Here is an 18,752-nt window from a genome sequence, read left to right as displayed (position 1 = left end):
GCGCGAGGCAAAGCGCGGGGAGGGAGCGGCGGGGGCGCCGGTGAAGATGCCGCCCCCTCCCCGCGGCCCCTCCGCCGCCTGCTCGACCGCCTCGCGCCGGCCCCGCGCACGCCTCACCTCAGGGACGGCTCTGCGGGCTGCGGACCCCGAGAGCCGCCCGGCCGAGCCGAGCCGAGCCGAGCCGTGCGTGCGGCGGGGGCGCAGAGCTTCTCGGCGGCGGTCAGTCCCGCGGCGCTGCCATGCGGGCGGGCAGAGGCGGGGCGGGCTCGGCTGCTAGCAGCGTCCTGCAGCGCGCACCCGCATGGCTCGGCGTGCGGACAGCACCGGCTGCCGGCGGCGGCGGGGCCGGCGGGGCGGCGGCCAATGGCTCCCGCGGCGCCGCGCATGTGAGGGCCGGGCCGGGCCGGCCCCGCCCGCTCGCCCCCCGCGCAGCCGCCGCGCTCAGGTGCCGCGGGCCGAGTCCGCGGGGCCGCGCCGGGAGCCAAGCGCGGGTGGCGAAGCCTGCGGGGTGTTCTCGGTGCGCAGGTAAATGGAGCGCAGTGCGTGAGCCAAATAAAGCAGCGACAAGTTCAAATTGCGTGGCTTCATTATTGAAATATTATCATGGGGAAGGAGGAAAGTTATCTTATTTGTGTATCTTCAGCCCTTAAGGGAACCAAAAAGTCGAAGGCAGCTTTAGCTTGGGCGGGGGGCGGCAACGCTAGGATCGCAGGGATGGATTCCTCCACGGCGGTTCCAGAGGCTGAACACAGGACACTGAGGAAGAAGCCGAACTGACCCTGATCCTCATCCCGAAATCCACTAGAAAATTTTTTTCCTCCTTTTACTGAAAAGCCACCGAGATCCTTAAATAGTTCTTAAACACTGGGCCGTCACGTGACCAGACCTGCGGGTCTTTTTAACTGGATGTGCTCTATTACTTTTGAAAGTATATTGGTCTTGATGAAGAATTTAAAAAAAAAAAACGAGCTTATCTTTTCCATATTGTATTTTCTCCCCATGTTTTCAAGAACTGGAAGAGATGGGAAGTGCTTGTTCAGAACAGCTTTGTGGCCCTTTAAAGACTGAGAATTTCCCCTTTATATTTTTAGATGCATTTTTAATCAGACCTTCTGGTCTAAATGACTGTATGATGTATCTAAGATTACAAATTAAAGAACTTAGCAACAATTCACTCTGAGACCAGAAAAAATCAGGCCAGCTTGTCCTGCTCTCAGCTGTTCGGCACTATTTTCATACCAGAGTTTTCATCTGGTGGGGAATTTTAGCAGAGCTCAGATTTAGTCTAATGAGCTAATAAGTCAATTATTTTAAGCTTTGATTTTTAATACCTTCATTTGGCCTTTTAGCTATTTTCTTCCCTGAGATCATCATCACTTGTGTTATTTTTGGCCAATATTTTAGACCTCACTGTTTTCTCAATAAGGTGATTTTATTATCTATTTACTTATTTCTGCTCTGACCCAGTGGCCAAGGCACATAGGGTGTGTAATACTGGGGCTCCACAGTGAGGGAGGGTTAATAGAGATAAAAGCAGTCCAATCTGGTAAACATCAAGGCAAGTGAAAACAGATAATAACAAGAGCTGCTGGCTGGGAAATCCTGACTCGAAGGCAGCTGGCAGAGAAATTCAAGCGGAAGAAAAAAGGATTTTTTTAAATGCCAGAGCTGGTCAGAGCTGGCTGAATCCACATTTGCTTAGCAATCAAAATACTTTGCCAAGCTGAGGCACACCAGAAAAACAAACAAATGGCTCTAGGGACCTGAGAGAGAAGACACCTGGAACTGGGCAGATCCGGATCCAATTAAGACTCCCTTTCCGACAGGGCAAACACAAGTGTGAAGGATTTACCTCCTACAGAACATATGCTGGATTGCTGGTTTGGTTTTTTCTTTCACTTGTTTTGGTATGTATTTAAAGGTAACCCAAATGGGTTTTAATTTAAACCTCCCCATATCCTCTTTCAAGCTTAGCTTGTAGAGACTTTTCCCAGTGTTTCAGGTTTGGTCTTCCCCAGGCTCAAGTCTGAGTACTTCTGGGCAGCTCTTTCTAGATTGCTGTTTCTGGCTCTGACCACCTAGAACATGCTGAGGTGGGACAGAAAATAGAGGAGGGAAATTACAAATCTAAAAGAGCTCAGTTTGGGGCAAATAAAAATCCCAGCTATTCTGTTATCCTGCTATAGGCTGTAGGCAAAAGTACAACTCAGCCCACTTCAAGTTACTCCGTGTGATAAAAAAAAGGTGCAAGAAAACAGAGGCTGTGGGGGGAAAATGGATCTTTGCCACTTGCATAGTTTTGACATTAGCCCTGTACAATTAAATAAGCTAATATTGTTGTTTTGATTTGTGGCTCAGAGAACTGAGTTAGTGATTACATTAACAAGCAATAGCAGTGTAGCCATATGCCTTACAGGATAAATCAATCCTGTTTGGTTTTACAACTGCATTTTAGTTTCAATTTTTCAAATTCCATAACCTTGAGTAGTCAAATATGTCATATTTTTCAATCTTATTTTTATCCTCATTCTTATATAATTAAAAAATGTTAGAAAATATTAGCCCTCCAACAGAATTATGGTTTTGGCCAGGTTGAAAGCTGACCATTTATTCTGAGATGATTTCCAGTACTTTCCTTCTTTCACTCAAACAGCCATACTGTACATCTCATATATACCTGCATGACATTGTCCAGCAGGGGTCCAAGTTCAGTCCAAGGGAGCCAGCTGCAGAAGAAACACCAGCAGAAGGTGAACATAAGGAAGAGATAGTGTCAAAAATAGAGTGCACCATTGGTTCCTCAGAAAATGGTGAGAAAATTCCTTACCTGTAGGTATTTCAGTCCTGGCTTTGAGTGGGCTGACAAATTTTTCTTCCAAGCAAATTTAAGATGAAGGGGAATTTTGATACTGTGGATTAGACAAGATAACATTTAAATATGCCTTCCAACCCAAACTATTCTATGATTCTATTATTAAGAAGTAGCTGAGGTAGCAGTTAGGAAGAAGTGTGGATGGCTACATAGAAGAGGCACAGGCGGGGAATTGGCCTTCCCCTCTCCAGAAACAGCAGTCTGGCTTCATGGAATGGGCAAAGCATGAAGGGGAAGACTCCAGTTTAAATAAGGAGGAGGATGCATATGAATCACTCCTCTTGGCTACTGGCTACCTGTTTTCAAGAAAGAGTGTTTCTAAGTGCTGAGCAGCTCAGCCCGTGGTGTTCACCCAGGACACATGGACAGGATGATGGGGCTGCAGCTCAGTCTGCCCAATCAGCACGGCAAGCTACCAAAGCTTTCAGAAAGTCTAATAAAATTATCAGGCAATCCTCCTTTTGATACATTTTTTACTGACAATCCCAAACATATTGAAGAAATGAAAAAAAGCATGGTTTTCCGATATAAAAAGCATTGCAAAACCCTGTCCCTACTAGGTTCATTTGTAATTCCATCAATTATATTTAAAAATTCCTGCTAACCAACTTTCTTTGCCATTATATAACTCCATTATAAACAATTATCCAGACCCGTGTTACCACTTTTTCTGAAGATACTTTGCTATTATGCTTGTCTTCAAACACCTGGCACAGCAGCTTCTGTATTAAAAACACAGTGACTCTTAAAGACCTTGAGAGCCAGCCTATTCTGGCTGGGATTCTCCCAGCTTCTGAACTTCCTGGATGGAAAAAAATCACTGCTTACCTTGTTTTTGTGCTGAAAAAAGGAATGAATGACTGTTTTACACAAACAGCAGTTTCTACTTACATCCAGAACTCCACAATGTTCTCACCAGTTCTTTTGTTTCATTTGTGACAATATGTCAGCCACCCAATGTGCAGTTCCATTTCTAAAAATTTGAGGGTTGAAGCCTCATTCTTAGCAAGCACCTTTGTATTTTGAAACAAGAGCAGAAGCCATGATAGTGTGTATTGCAAGGAGTGTGTGTTATCACACTGCACCTCAGCAAAGTTTTTCAAATGATGGCAGAACATGTTGGCTGCTTCTGATTACACAGAAGACCTAATTTTGGTGAGTTCTCAAATTTCATCCAGTGGATATGCAAACAGGTAGCCAATCTATTTCATTCTGTACTTATCAATAAAGGACTATAAAGTCCTTTATTAAAAACACACAGCATCATATGAGATGAGAGGCATGGCAGGAAGGCCAGAAACTGAGCTGCAGGCAAACCTGCCCTTCACCCTGGCAGCTTGCCAGGGCAGGACTTTACTTTAGCAGAAGCAAGAATATGGTTGTGCATTGCTTGGCCAGCCCAAGAGAGAGCCTGTGTCAGTCAAATGTACTGTTTGGTAACATGGATCTGTATAGTCAGTGCCCAGGCAGGAATCACTGCTGAGATGTTGAGTACCTTCAGATTTGTAGAACCAGTTGCTGACAGAAGGGGTTAGTCTGTGCCAGTCCACTTAATCTACGTAGCTCTTCCTATTTTCTTTATTTTGCACTTTACTGCTTCTTTGATCTCTGCCTCTTCTGCTCAACACCATTTCCACAATTACTAAATGCTAAATACGGAGGCTGAACAGGAAATAAAAAGCTGTCATAATCAGAATTAGCAGGGTAAGACCAAAAAAAGCTTTCAGGTGTCACACTTTGTCCAGCCCTGCTCTCTGGAACAGTTTCCCAGCTTTCCCCAGCACATTTCAGTCTGTTATTTCTTTCTTCAAATCATGCCTGAAAGCCCTTCTTCCCCCTTCAGATCTCAATTGGCTTTCTCAGTGAAATGGCTGTGGCTCCATGTGCAAACGGAGTGACACAAAACCTGAGTGCCCTACCTGGATCTAGGACAATAGTGGCCTTTAAAGAAATGGCAAGGCAGTTATCTTCAGACTGCTGAGCTGTACCTGTGCTAGCACTTAACCTTTACTTCCTCAATCACACAGGTACAGTAGTTAGACCTTGCTGATTTTGTTTTTCCTTTGGAATAAGTTTCCTTAAAACAGCCTAGCCACAAGGGCATAATGAGGTGCACAGCTAGGCAAAGCTTTCTGAGCAGCAGGAAGAAAAAGAAAGAACATATGTGGGACCAAAATGCTCTGAGCCTACAAATGACTGATCTCCAGTCATTCAAATGGCTAAAGATTAAGGACTCACCCAACTAGATCAGGAAAAAATCCAGACATACAACCACCCTCCGCCCCCCCAAAAAAACCCAACCCAAACACAAACAAACAAACAAACAAAAAAACCAGAAACAACAAAAAACCTGCAACCACCAAAAAACTACCAAATTTGAGGAATACCAGGCAAAAACAGCAGGGGGGGAAAAAAGGGATAAGGGAGTAATATTTATATCTTATATGCTGCATTTTCTCTCTGCCTTCCTATTCTACCGTGGAACAAAGAAACCACTAGTCATTCTGTAGGAGAATACAGAACTTTTATTTTAAAATGGAGCTCCTTAATCAGAGACCCAGAGGTACTTAGAGCTCTTTTCCCACCTCAAGAACTGAAAAAAGGCTGCTTTCTTTTTTTTGTGCCTGGAAGCCTACAGAACCCAGACTTGCCAACACAGCACTAAAAGAAGTTGATTTTGCTTGAAATGGGCTATATTAATCTTCTTACCTTAAATGCAGCACATTCTGGTAGTGTGTACACATAGATCAAACAAAATCAATTGCTCCATTCTATCAATTCTACCCAAGGGAAAACATAGCAACAACATGATATAAATTCACCTCTGAAATTCTCTTCCCAACACTTTTTTAAATACATTAACAGTAAACCAAAGTATTCCAGTCACTACAATTCTACAATTAGATATCCACTGTCAGTCTAGCATCACTCTGTCCACTTTAACATAAACACACCTTAAAGACTCCAAGGACTCCTGTGATTCCTGTGCACAGCCACCATGGCATTCAGCACACTAACTTTAAAGCCTACTTAATCTCCTGTTCCAAAGACTGATACAAAGGAGTGTTGCACACAGGGAAGGACAGGGAAGAAGGTTACTCTAATATCCAAATAATTTGTTTTCTCTGCATTTAACTCAGATATAAATTAATTGGAGAAGGCACTGGTTATATTTTTATATATTAGAGAGCATAAGAGCAGCAAATTCACTGCCAACACTGTATAGCCACCACAAAACATATACCTTCCCCAGCCTCAGACACCTTCAACTTATTACCATTTAGAAATAGGTAAAGGGAGAAGGAAGATCTGATCATGCCTTAACCTAAAATAATGTTTTGCTTTGTCAGGTTAATTATATGTTCTGACATCAGAAACTGAAATTAGCAGGCGATTTTCCCTTGGGTTGCCCAGACACCGTAGAATGAATCATGCCCGCTCTTGTGCTGCACCCGGGACTGCGGAGAACAAGGGATGGAAAGACCAACATATTTATTTCCTTGCTCTGATCCCTGTGGCTAGAGAGTCATAGCTATGATCTGGCTTTGTAGGGGCTGTGATGTGGCTGGCTGGTATTGCTGTCATCCCAAGTGTGGCAGAAATGGCCATCAACTACCAATGGGTGCATTTCCACTGTCACAAAGGCATATTCACTGCTTTCCTTTGATCCTAGTGTGAACCCATGTCACTAGAGTTTCTCAAAACGTCACTGAAATTAATTTGACATGACAACAGTGTTCAACACAGGGCATTCTCCTCGGAAAAAAATACAGCCAGATGTTTTAGCATTTAAATATACAAAAAACACTCCCCAAGTAACTAAGATACTCTCCTCCTCCTTACAGCTATTTAGCCCAAGATACCCTGAAGTTAGCCTGTGTGTTAAATCTTAGGGCACCCAGACACATCTTTTGCTTGTCTCGTTCTTGGTTTTTTATACCTGAAGTTCTCCTCGCATTTTGTTTCCATGGCGGCTGCTTTTCAAGTATTCCCGCTCTCAGACCCCTTTTCCCCTCGTCCATTCACGCTGTTAAAAGCTCCCTACCTGGTGCAGCAGAGCAGCCTGCAGTTACCTCCGTGCCCCCCTGCCCTCCTCCCTGGGGCTGCTCCTGCCGAGCTGCTCCTGCTCCTCTTCTTCTCCCGGAGCTCCCTCTGCTGTTGGACGCAGCTGCGAGCCCGCGGAAAGCCCGAGCGCTGCTGCCGGAGCAGGATGGATCTCCGGCGGGGCAGGATAAATAAATGGAGTAGCATCCTTGCTGCTCGCCCCGCAGGGCTGTTCTTTCTGTCCCAGTGTCAGAGCAATAGGGAAATTTGCCTTTATGGTCTGTCTCCAGCTGTTTAGAGTAGGACATGAGCACAATGGTGTGGAGTAACTGCAGTCCCAAACTGCTGATTAATTACAAGAGATACTATAGGAAAGGAAGGGAAAACTCTGCCAAAATTTATAAGTGAAAAATAAGGCCCTAGCCTATGAAAGCCATGTGCTTTTTCTGCGTGCTCTAGGCAGACTGGGCTCACACTATGACAGCCTTGCTGGAGGGCACCTACACACTGCAGGTGCCTGGAGGTATGTGCCAGGCCATGCTGAGCCACGGCATGGGGGATGTAAGCCCCCAGCCCATGAGGCGGGGTGATGCTCACTCTCCCACTTTCCCATTGCTCTCTGCAGAGCTATCCCCTCGCCATGTGGCACACAGGCGCCTCACTAGTGGCAAGATGCTCAGCAGCTCTCACTCAGCTGCACTTTGGGATTCCCAGGATTGGAGAAAGAGAGCACAAGACACCCATTTAGCAGCAGTGAGGGGGCCAGCCTCAAAACGTGCCAGTACTTGTGCTGGTTTCTGCAGGGGCAGAGCCATGCTGCCCTGGTGCCCAGGAATGGCTCCACTCCCTCCCTGAGGAGTGTGACACAGAAAGGCACCGAGCTGTCCCCTGCTAGCGCTGCCACGTTGGCACACTTGTTGCATTTGCCTTGGTATGTTGCCATAGGAACTACAGCCCCAGCATCTGCTCCTGCTGCTCCCTGCCATGCTGCCTCTGCACCCCACTGGGCTCAGCCCACTCCTGCTTCCCTGCCAGCCTGATCATGCCTCCCCCTCACTCACGAACTCCCTGCCTCATCCTCTTTTTTGGGTGACAATCAGATTACTGCTGTAGCAGTTAATTATTGCATTAGTTATAATTTGCCTATTCATTTGTCTTCTTCCCTCCCACCTTGGAATAATTCCATCTCTCCATCCTTCCCCCCTTCACACTACCTCTGCTGTTTGACTCCCATCCCCTTTTCTCTTGCATTCCTCACGCACACAAAGCTTTGCTGCACTGCTCTACCCTTTCCTTCTTTATCTTCCTACTACTCACATCATCTGTGCTTTCCTAACACTTCTTGCTCCATCCTCTCTCCCAGTCCTCCTACAGTTTCCTTCACTTTAGACCCCCTGCCTACCATCTCAGGTTACTGTTTCACACAGGTCTTCTCTTTCTTCTACCCCTGTGCAAGGGTACTGCCAGCTTCTCCCGGGTCTGAGCCGGGTCTTGTTCCTCTCCTGTACTCTCCCTGGCTCTTATACAGGCAATGGCATTACTCTGCTTCTACTTATCCAAATACCCCAGAAACTGTATCTTCTGCCACCTCCTTTAGCCTTACTCAATTCTTCACAGCTCCAAATCATCGCTGTCCTTCAGGCTCCTTTATCAAGACTTCCAAGGTAAGCATCTTATAATTTCCCTTTGTCCCTAAGTCCCACCCTTACATACCTTTCTTCTTCCTTGTTCTCTGAATGGGAGAATCCAACCAGCACCACAGCTAACACTACCCTCAGCTTAACAACCTTGATCTATACCTTTATTCCAGTGTTTGCACCATTAAGTTTAACAGCCTTTCACTCCTCCATCTCTATCCTCATCCCTCTGGTTGTGTCACTGTTTCTGGTGCCATTAATTACAAGTTCCCTTTGAAGCTGTATTCCGTTCTGTCTCATGGAATTGCTTTTATTCTCTTCTGCCTTCTTTCTTTCCACAAAGACCCTTGGACCAGGACCCACTGTCCTCCTTCTAATCCCCAGGCACATTATTCATCATTCCTTGCCCTCATCTGTTCCCTGCCCTGTCCACCTCGGAGTCTCCAGCAAGCCTATCTACTCCTTCCTCCCTTGTGAAGGACAAAATATCTCCTGGGTGACCTTCTGGAGACCACCTCATCTGTCTGGAGGGCTTCAGCTAACATCTACAGCTCTGCTGGTCCCCACTCCTGACGGGTGTCTCTCCACCTTGCATCTCAGTCAACCCCTATCCTTTCCTGTATGAACTGAGTGCTGCTCACATCACCTCCTCTGATTCTTTTACTTTTCCTTGCAAGTCCTTTGCATTTGTACACTCTGTTTTCCTACTAGAAGCATGACTCTTTCTTGCTTTGTTTCTTTTGCTTCCACTTCTCCAGCTTCACTTCACCACCTAAAAACAACCAGTGGTCATGAAATTGTAACATTTAAACATTTGCTGCAGGACATGCAGGAGGTGCATATGAGAGAACACATAAGGATGCTCTAAAGGCAAGTAATTTTCCACTTGTATTATATTTTCATACATACTTCAGACCATCTGTGGAAAGCTGTAAAATGACTAGTTGGAAACATATTATAAAATTGTGTTATTTTACTTAAAATATTAATTTAGCAGACTCAGATCTGAAAACTCAGCAAAACTTGAACAGTTTTCTTGCTTTTCCCAGTTTTGCTCATCTTTTAACAACAACAAGGTTTCATAATTTAATGTGACACAGAGTCTTCCTCTACCATCTGTGACTCTTGAACCACATTTGGCTGCTAGCTTGGCATGTGTTATGTTTTTCTGTAGTCTCAGGTACACATGTTCTTGTTAATGCAGCCTGCAGTAATTTGCATGTGTGTTCTCAAGTAAGGAGAAGTGAGGCCACACTTCATTATTCTGTAATGACACCTCTGGACCCTGAGATCAGTACATTATATTGGAACAGCATACTGGATACAGTTGAAGTTAGCTTTGTGACCATCTCTTTCCTGCTTCCCAGTATTTGAGAAAGCTTCTTATATCAATGTAGTTTCAAAATGCCATTTTGTGGCAATTCTGGCCTGGAGGAGACTGGCAGCTTTATGTTCCTGGTTTTCCCTATATGAAATTTCTATACTACTCCCTGTATGAAATTTCTATACTTGAGTTCCAAACTTCTGGAAAAAGAGACTGTGCTGTTAGCTCTCAACCACCTTTTTTCTTTTTTTTTCTTCTTTATATAGAACAGCTTGTCTTACCTGTGCTTACTGCAGAATTTCTTCTTCACATCTGAATACCAGTTGTTGAACGTGTCTTTAAATACTTCTTGCACACCCTCTATGTGTGTGCCTTTTCCCTTCTTTGTTCTTTTGTCTTTCTACTTCAAAACCAGCCATTCCTATCTTTCCTGTATGAGTTCCACTGCAAAACAAATTCAAGTTAAGTGCAATAGACACTTTCAAATAAAACTTTCAAATTACACAACCCCATGCTTGATGCTGCTGTGGCATGAGTTCTACTGGTACTCACATATATTGTCCCCCAATCTGCAGTTGCTTCCACTCCAAACCCCTTTGCTTGGATGGCTAATCAGTAAATCTGAATATTTATAAAATGACAAATAAATGTCACTAAATCCACAGTAAATTCATTGAAAACAGCCTAACTTTTCCAATTTATGCCCACTTACTATGCCATTTTTTCTAGGTTTCCTGCAGTGACAGTGACCCATTACAATTCCTCCAGAGATACAACCTTCACATATTGAATTCCTACGCATTAATTGTGGTGGGAGTAGCTGGCTAGGCAAAGTTTTTCATTCAGAGCTTGTTTGCAGGACCAGAAATTAATCTCCAGGGGTTTAAGACAGTCCCAAAGCCTCATGCCCAGCTCAAGGGAATCCACATTTCCCCCTTCTTTTATAACTAGGTTCTGTTTCACTCATAAACCTCTTGATAACAAGCAGCAGCTACACAGAGCAGTGGCAGCTTGTGAGTGAAGCAGGATGTTTCTTGTGCAAGAGGGAAGAGCCAAAATGCACCTAAGAAAGAGCTCCAGGAAGGATTGGACAGTCAGTGTCTTGTGATTAAATAAGGACTCCACATCAGAACTATTCAGATGGGAAGCACTGTCTAAATTTGGAAGTCTGGAAATTAGGATTAGGAATTGAAAACGGGGAATGACTAGGGGAGATGGTGTGACTAGTACCCTCCTCCAGAGGGAGGTGTGTGCTGGGAAAGGACAAACAATTGGAGTACATGTCAGGGAACAGATAAGCCTTTCGAAGCGCAGAGTCTATTCTTGCAATATTCCCCATTAAATTTTCCATCGTAAGTCCAATATTTCTATGTGCACTGGCCAGCTCTTTGTGGTAATATCAGATATCAGGCAAATATTTCCTTCTATTGTCTTTGCAACTCCCAAAAGACTTTTGGTTAGAGTTTCTTTGCCAGCAAATAAGCAACAAAAGGAGTTGACAGATCAGTCTCGGTGATGATGGTAGGAATGAGCTGACCATGTTAGTGGTTGCTGTTTATTCTTCTCTGAATAAAGTACAACCAGTTTTCCCAGAGCCGCATGAACAGGAAGGAAGAGCTGATCTCTGCTTTAAGCATGTAATGAACAAGGATGAACTCCTAGCTTTAGAAACTGGGGCTGGTGGTAGCTGAAGAGCCCTTAAATTAAGACCCATTTCACTCTTTTTGTGTTACTTACTCCTGTGTGGATTTCTTAAATCTAGGTGAGCAGAATGTGTCTCAGAAATTGTAGCTTGGTTTGCTTGGTTTGCCAGGGAGAAGGACAAGGTGAGCTCCACACTGCTGGTGTCCAGGCTGTTGGAGACACAAGGAAAGGAGGGTGCTCTCCTCCCCTTTTGTTTGTCTGCACACACCAGGTAGGCTGTGTCCTTACCTTCTTCTTTTCAGCTTGGAAAGAACAGGAGGAGCAGAGGAGAGAGGGTCTTTCCACTCAACTCAATTAGCAGAGCCACTACATACAGAAAAATTCCCAAATCATTGAGCTCACATTAGTGTAAGACCCTTATATTTTCCTTTCCCAGAGCTAGATCATTTGGAAAAGAGGCAAGTCACTATACCCATGGACAAACACTTGCTATTCTCATGGCTGGATTGGAGTTTGCATCTTGTCTCAAAGCTAATACAAAATCTGCCTTTCAAGTGCAGTAGGCATTACAGGGGAGTGGTACATGCACCTCTGGGATGCCAACCTGCCAGATCCCACCTGGTTTGGACACAGCAGTGTCTTTGCTCAACATGGTACAAGAATTTTTAGAACATAGAGAAACAAGAATGGATCAGACACACAGTTACTGGATCTCTACTTCACTTTTTCAAGATTTTTCCCCAGTCCATTCACTTGAGTTTTGTGGATTTTTCCTTACTGTTCCAATTCAAGTGTGTACAGGCTTGAAAAATGCTAATAGAGGTCTTTGAAAACCCTGAATGCAGCCAATGGAGAGGACTGAACTCTCCCACCTGGACAGACACAATTGTGCATTGACACCTGCAGACCAAAGCTTATGAATTCACTTTCTGTCTCTAGGAATTTGAAGGTAGGAAGCAGCATTTTATTGCACCTCTGGTAAATCAGTGTCTGACACAGCTTCACAAAGGGGCTTGCAGATATGACATAGGACCATGAGAAACCTCTCTTCTGCTGGAATAAGAACTCGAAGTAAAGCAGGATATTGTTTCATGATTTCTGTGGAAGTCGAGCAAACCTTGAGTAGCTCTGAAAACATCCCACGACACTGTTTATGAACTGCACTTGCAGAAGCTCTACCTTTATGAAACACAATGATACATGTATTACAAACCTGGAAAACCTCATTCTTTGAAAGAATAGCTCCTTTTAGGTCAAGAAAGCTCCTTTTACTTCACTTGGTGTATGCAAAAGAACCACAGAAAACTGCATGGGTACATGATCCAGAGAGATCACATGAAGAGCACTGAAGGGAAATACAGGCCTCCCTTTCTTCCCATCATTGTGTTTGAAATATGTTTCCAATTGCATTAGTCACAAAGCAATCACAGAAACTTGTCTACAGTGGCAAGCTGAAGATGCTCTATCAGACCACATTACAGGCTTCTACACAGCATTGAATCCTTAGTCACAACAGAACAAACAACATCCACATGACACAATATCCACATAGGCCACAATGCACTCAATTTCCATATGTCTTAACAGAAAAGAGAGCACAGATCTTTAAAGAAAATTAAATGTGTCTTTGAAGGATGCCCACGAACATGTTTATTCCCCCTCTCAGATCCTTACCCAGCAGCCCACCTGCCCTTGCGTGAAATGGGGAAGAAGGGAGGCCACCCCCTGCAGCACCAAAGAGGCAAAGAGCCTCATCAGCCAGACACTCTTGGTTCTTCTCACACTCCCAGGAACCTCCAGTTCCTGCAGCCCACCCTTCATCATCCATCACCTGTGTTTGTAGGCAGTTCCCTAGGTTTGAGGGCAAACAAACACTTTGTTCATATGGTTTTGAGTGTGCAACATTTAGCATTGCCAGTCCTGGTCTGCTTGCCTGAATATCTGCTGGTTTTAACAGTTCTGAAAAGGAAAACAAAAGCAAAATTATTAAACAATGTAGCCATGGCCTCGTGGTAACACAACAGCTGGAGCTGGCCACCATCACAAGGAGCAGCCTGGCATCAGTGGGCTCAGGACCTACCGTGGGAGCCCTGGCTATGAATAATTTATTTGGAAGAACAAAGAGAACCAGTAACAGACTTTCTGTTGTGCTCCAAAATCCATCAGAGGTGACTGAAGCCTGTTACTGCTATATTCCAGTACTTGTTATAAAATGACTGCTATATCTATCAGACTTTTTTTTATTAGGTCACTCTTGCAGCATGAGTAGAGTAAGTAAAAACTGCAAAGGAAAAATGTTTCCTTTTTATTACTGCAAAGACACTTTGAAGATGGTCTGGCTAGGAAAGTAAACTCTCCTCGAGCTACAGCTGTTCTCTGACCTGAATGCGGGCTCCACACAGCGAGTGCTGCACAGCCGTCTGCTGAGCCTCGGGGAAGGTGTCTGCAGAAATTTGTCCCTTTGCTTAACGGGCCAGGTGCTCAGGCAGGCAGAACTATGGCTGGAAGGGTTCGCAGTCCAGCCGAAATCCCATCAGAGGGTGGTGGGCAGAGTGTGCTAAACGGTCCCGAAACGCTGGCAAATGGCGTTCAGAGCCCGGCGCTGCCCGGCCCCTACAGCAGGTGCCGCTGCGGGCCGCTGCCCGGCCCCGCACGGCCCGGCCCCGCACGGCCCGGCCCCGCACGGCCCGGCCCCGCACGGCCCGGCCCCGCACGGCCCGGCCCCGCACGGCCCGGCCCCGCACGGCCCGGCCCCACTGCGGGGTATGACCCGGCAGGCCGCGGCAGCAGCTGCGGCGCGGCGCTGCCGCCCGGGCCGGGGCTGGGAGCGGCCGTCGGCAGGAGGCAGCCGGCAGCCGTGCGCCGGCCCCACGCGGGGCCGGGCCGTGCTGGCGCTCCGCCGCCCCGCGCCCAGCCCGGCGGACCGGCCCCGCTGCCCGGGGCTGCCCCAGCGCGGAGCCCGCACAGGGCCGGGCCGCGCCGGGCACCGCCTGGTGCCTGCCATCGCCGCAGGTCACAGTGCAGCTCCTTTCTTGGAGGGCACGCAGGGCTTTACACCTTAAAGATCACCTTGGCACTGCGCTCCATGTCCTCAAAAGGGTTCATGATTCGTGAATTCGTGATTTGCTCTGGAAAAAGCCAATATTCTCCTGTCTCCATGAGCAGTAAGAGAAGCAGCCACAGGAGAAAGTGTGCCATGTTGTTAAAAATGAGTCTGTTTACACCCACACTGTGAATAGAGGCAGGTTTTTAACTTCTCTTTCCTTTCTTATTGACATTTTTGGCTAGGAAGGCATTACACACTGGAATATTTTAAAAGACTAGCAGAAAGAGAAGGAAAAGCAAAGGCATGGAAGGGAAACCCCACCAAAACCAACAAAAAATCCCCAAACAACAATATTAGGGATGAAAGAAGTTGCAAGGACTTCTCAGTTCATGGAATTCCTTCCCTCATGGGAGGTCTTCTACTGGACCTAACCTGTTTAGAACCTTGGCCTCACTCACCTGGTGGGGCTGAATAATCAGTGGAATCAAAGAAGTGACACTGTGCTGTGCCCCTATCTGCCAAGGCTAATGAAAATTGCTTGTGCCAGGCATCTGAACCCACAAACATGAGATTCCTTCTCCCACAAACATACTTTTCTAGTTTATAATTTTCCTTCCATCTCTTTCCTTTCAAGAAGAGGAAGAAAATGCTCTCTCAGCATCTCAATGAGCTATGCAGTTCTCAGACCCAGCACCCAGCCCTCTGCTTGCTTCACTGCTGCAGTAGTTGTGGCTTTAACATGAACTCTTAGCAGTCACAACTCTAGCAAAATGCTTGAAATTTTGGAGATTATTTTCAACTTCTTGATATGTCTCCAAGGCCAGGATGGAAGCCAAAGTGGAAGACCGGAAGGGCCCCCAGGAAATGGAGGAGCCACTGTCGGTAGGGCAGATAAGCAGTTGCCCACCAGCCACTTCAGACACCCCAAGGCACCTGAGACTGCACAGAGCTTCCAGACACAGTGCAGAGCCTCAGCAGACAGGTCCATGCAGAAGCAACCGCCAGAGTGCAGAGGGGCATGTCAGGATATACTGGAGCTCTTCAGTCTTAGAGGTGGGAATAGAGGACCAGAGATGGTGAATTCAGAGATCCATAAGGAAAGAAAACAAGAGAACTATGAGCAAGTGTTGTGGTTCTCTAGATTCTCTTTTTTGTCTCTTTAGAATCTCTCTGTACTTGCAAAGTGACAGATGAAAACTGGGTATTACTCCTTGCTATCGAAGGCAGATGTGCTGTCACTGAACAGGGCAGCATTACTCCTTCTAGTGCTGTGTGAGGGATCTCCGACAGCATTCACCTGCTTAGCCAGAGCATTTCACGAAGTGATGCTTACCTCTGTCCTTCACTGTCTTGCCAACAACTCTCTGCTGCTGGCCAGGTTTCTGCAAGGGCATTATTCCACCTGTGCTGTCACCTACCTCAGCTATGTCTGTCTTTTTCCTGATGACAGCTGGTGGATCCCTCAGGACTTCTGACATCTTCCTTGGGGTCACACAGTGCTCAAGCTTCAGTGTCTCCTGATGCTTTCTGTAAAGTGAACAGCACAAGCAGCGTCCTCTGCACACACATAACCAAGAGCCCCCTTCACCTTTCCCCAGCACTGCTGCCTGCTTCTCTGGCACCTAGCCTGGGGAAATGAGCTCTCCCCACCAATTCCTATCTGTGCATAGGCAAGGGGTGAAAGGGACCGTGCTGAGCAAGGATGGGGTAGGAAGGTACCCATCACACACAGGGGGTGCTGGCTGCAATTTGCAAGGACAGTCTGCCCTCAGCACATGACAGGGTAACAGGAATTACTTCCCTGCCAGAAGTGAGGGTGGTAGAAAGAAGGCAGCTTGTAGGTTAAGCCACAGAGGGCCTGGTGGCAGCACTGCTACATGAAAGGACTTTGCTCTGAACGTTGCAAGAAAACTGGCCTCAGGGTTCTGCTTTAAACCAGCTGACTCTGATGTGTATCAAATCCAGATAATAATAACCAGGTGTAACTTGCTCTTTTTGCCCATAAACACAAACTAGATAGAAATCTCTCTAGTCACTCTAGTGCAAGGGCATCCACATGAGGGCTTGCATCAGTAGAGTTCTGATGGTGTGCTACAGCCTGTGCCTTCCAGTCATTCAGACTCCTTCCTTCAAGGCCTTTCATGAACACAATATCCAGAGGAGGAAGGTTTTTCTTTTGTGCAACTCTATTCAGATCTCCACACATTGTTGCCAGAATTCTATGTATCTCCCTATATTAATGAATTCATTTCAATCTACTTCCTTTTTATCAGCAAAGAAAATCAATAGAAGATGCCCGTATTATATGACTATAGGTAAAAATTACATATAATTATTGAATGACCCGGTTCCCACTTACTGAGGCTGCACACAGCTGTCCATAGAGTTAGGGCACAGCTGATCTTAAGGTGCCTTCCAATCCAAATCATTCTATGATTTTCAGAGGAATATAACTGTCTGCACCTGCCTTGGCCATACATTGAAGTTTGCCTACTGGGTCTGCTTCTGTGTATTATCCAGCTGAGAAACTTTCTGCTTGTTCAACTGAATTATTTTCCCAGTGTTTTGGAAAGCCTCAGCTATTATCCAGCTTGACCTCAAAGTTGCTTTCTCAAACAGTGTCATCCTTTTTCTCCTTCCAGAAACCTTTGGTGTTGTATGAAGGCTCTCCAATTTCTCCTCAGTCTGTAATGTGAGTTTCTACTCAGGTTTTTTTGTTGTTGTTTCAGGTTTGGGGATTTTTTTTAATGGCTGCTCAATTAGACTCCTAGCCTTCCTGCAATTCATTGATCTGAGAATCCAGGTCACTGTTTCCATCAGATCTGCTTCCTGCTCCTTCTTCACTGGGGTGCTCACAGCTCTTCCTTCCTGGGCAGACCCCTGTGGTTGTAGGCTGTGCTTACAGATCCAGTACCTCCCTTTTGCTCTGGGCATCCTGTCTCCAGCTCCTGTCATGGTTTTCCTCTCTGAATTACAGACAACACTCTTGACCTGAGGTTCAGTCATACAATACAAGAGCAGTGTCCCATTGCAGCATCTCTGCTGCACTGGTGCAGCTGCTGGCTGCTACAGGTGAACCTATGCATTTTTAACCTCCCCACTTTTCCAAAGGAAGGCAGCACCTCACCTCTTGCAATTAATCTACTGACTGTGTGATAAAAGCCAGTTCCTAGAGAAGTTTGTTCCTCATGCCTCTCCTCTCTGAATTTCCCATTAATAATTACTCAGTCTGTCAATCAGGTTTGTGGGGTTTTTTGGTTTTTTGTATTTTACCTACAAGATGATTCTGTGTCTTTCTTGCTTCTCTCTGGTTTTAACGTGATAGCACACACACAGACTTCACTGTGAACAAGTGAAACTGCATGTTCAGACTTCTATGGAAACCACTGACAGGCTCTGTATTTTATGATTTGAAGGTATTCATATTTCAACAGGAAGCTTTCAAAGTGCATACATATGTACATACATTCTCCCTTTTATTTGATTTAATATTTTGCCTGCTTTTCAGAGAAAGTAGCTGCTTATCACATATCTGAACCATATAAAAATCTGGAAAACTGAAATTATTTGCATTTGTTTTCTTTTTTTTCTACTCACCTGTTTTTCAAGTTACATTCCAAAGAGTCTGTTTTAAATTCCTTTTCCTATTGTTTAAAGACTCATGGACATCTGTTCTGCTCCTGCTGTATCCCTGTATTGATGACTGAAATCAAAATATCCCTCTCTCTGAATAGTCCAAAGTCACTGTAAGGTGGGCCTGACTTCTGTCCTGTAATCACATTCAAAGCATTTGACCTAATTTTACAGCTGTAGATAACTGCTGGCAATGCTAGCAACACCTTTGCTGTACCATCAGCAAACCCAGTACAAGGGTGAGTGGAAAGGTGAGGATGGTGGTAGAGGTCTAAAAACCTCTGTAGCTTCCTATATTCTGGTTCCCAGTGTGAGACAGAGCAACTGGTATGTTCTGGGATTGCCTGGGACACTTGGGGCAATTAGACAGCCTCTAGCTGAGCCTCAGTTACCTCTGTACTTACCAGTACCCCAGACACTTGTCCCAAACTTGCAGGGAGAGGAGGGAATGGCAGGGCTGTCCTGCAGCATGCTGACACTGTGGAAATGCCCCATGGGCTCTGGGGATGGTGGCTCTACACCCCAGCTCTGGAGGCCAGCTGGTTTCCAGGA

General features: G+C 45.7%; 1 protein-coding gene and 1 long non-coding RNA gene across 8 annotated transcripts in view; both read right to left on the bottom strand.

The window, feature by feature from the left end:
• LRRC8D (leucine rich repeat containing 8 VRAC subunit D) overlaps nucleotides 1–405 on the bottom strand; it is a 51,787-nt gene extending 51,382 nt beyond the window's left edge. For 2 of the 7 annotated variants that reach the window (XM_085586408.1, XM_021526469.3), the window contains exon 1: nucleotides 118–405. The gene's annotated coding sequence lies outside the window, so the exon portion shown is untranslated. The remainder of the gene's footprint in view (nucleotides 1–117) is intronic. The other 5 variants (XM_085586409.1, XM_021526514.4, XR_014957074.1 and 2 more) reach the window with 4 other exon arrangements.
• Nucleotides 406–2,676: 2,271 nt separating this feature from the next.
• On the bottom strand, nucleotides 2,677–14,168 carry LOC116183882 (uncharacterized). The gene is made up of 3 exons (XR_014957071.1): nucleotides 13,903–14,168; nucleotides 2,828–13,480; nucleotides 2,677–2,726 (listed from the first exon to the last, which is right to left on the bottom strand). It is a non-coding gene; the product is annotated as an uncharacterized LOC116183882 (long non-coding RNA).
• Nucleotides 14,169–18,752: the final 4,584 nt, after the last annotated feature.

This window comes from Lonchura striata, chromosome 8 (assembly GCF_050655825.1).
Source record: "Lonchura striata isolate lonStrDom1 chromosome 8, ASM5065582v1, whole genome shotgun sequence".
Taxonomy (NCBI): Eukaryota; Metazoa; Chordata; class Aves; order Passeriformes; family Estrildidae; genus Lonchura; species Lonchura striata.
The sequence above is the reverse complement of the archived record's forward strand: the minus strand, read 5'-3'. Positions and strand labels throughout refer to the sequence as shown.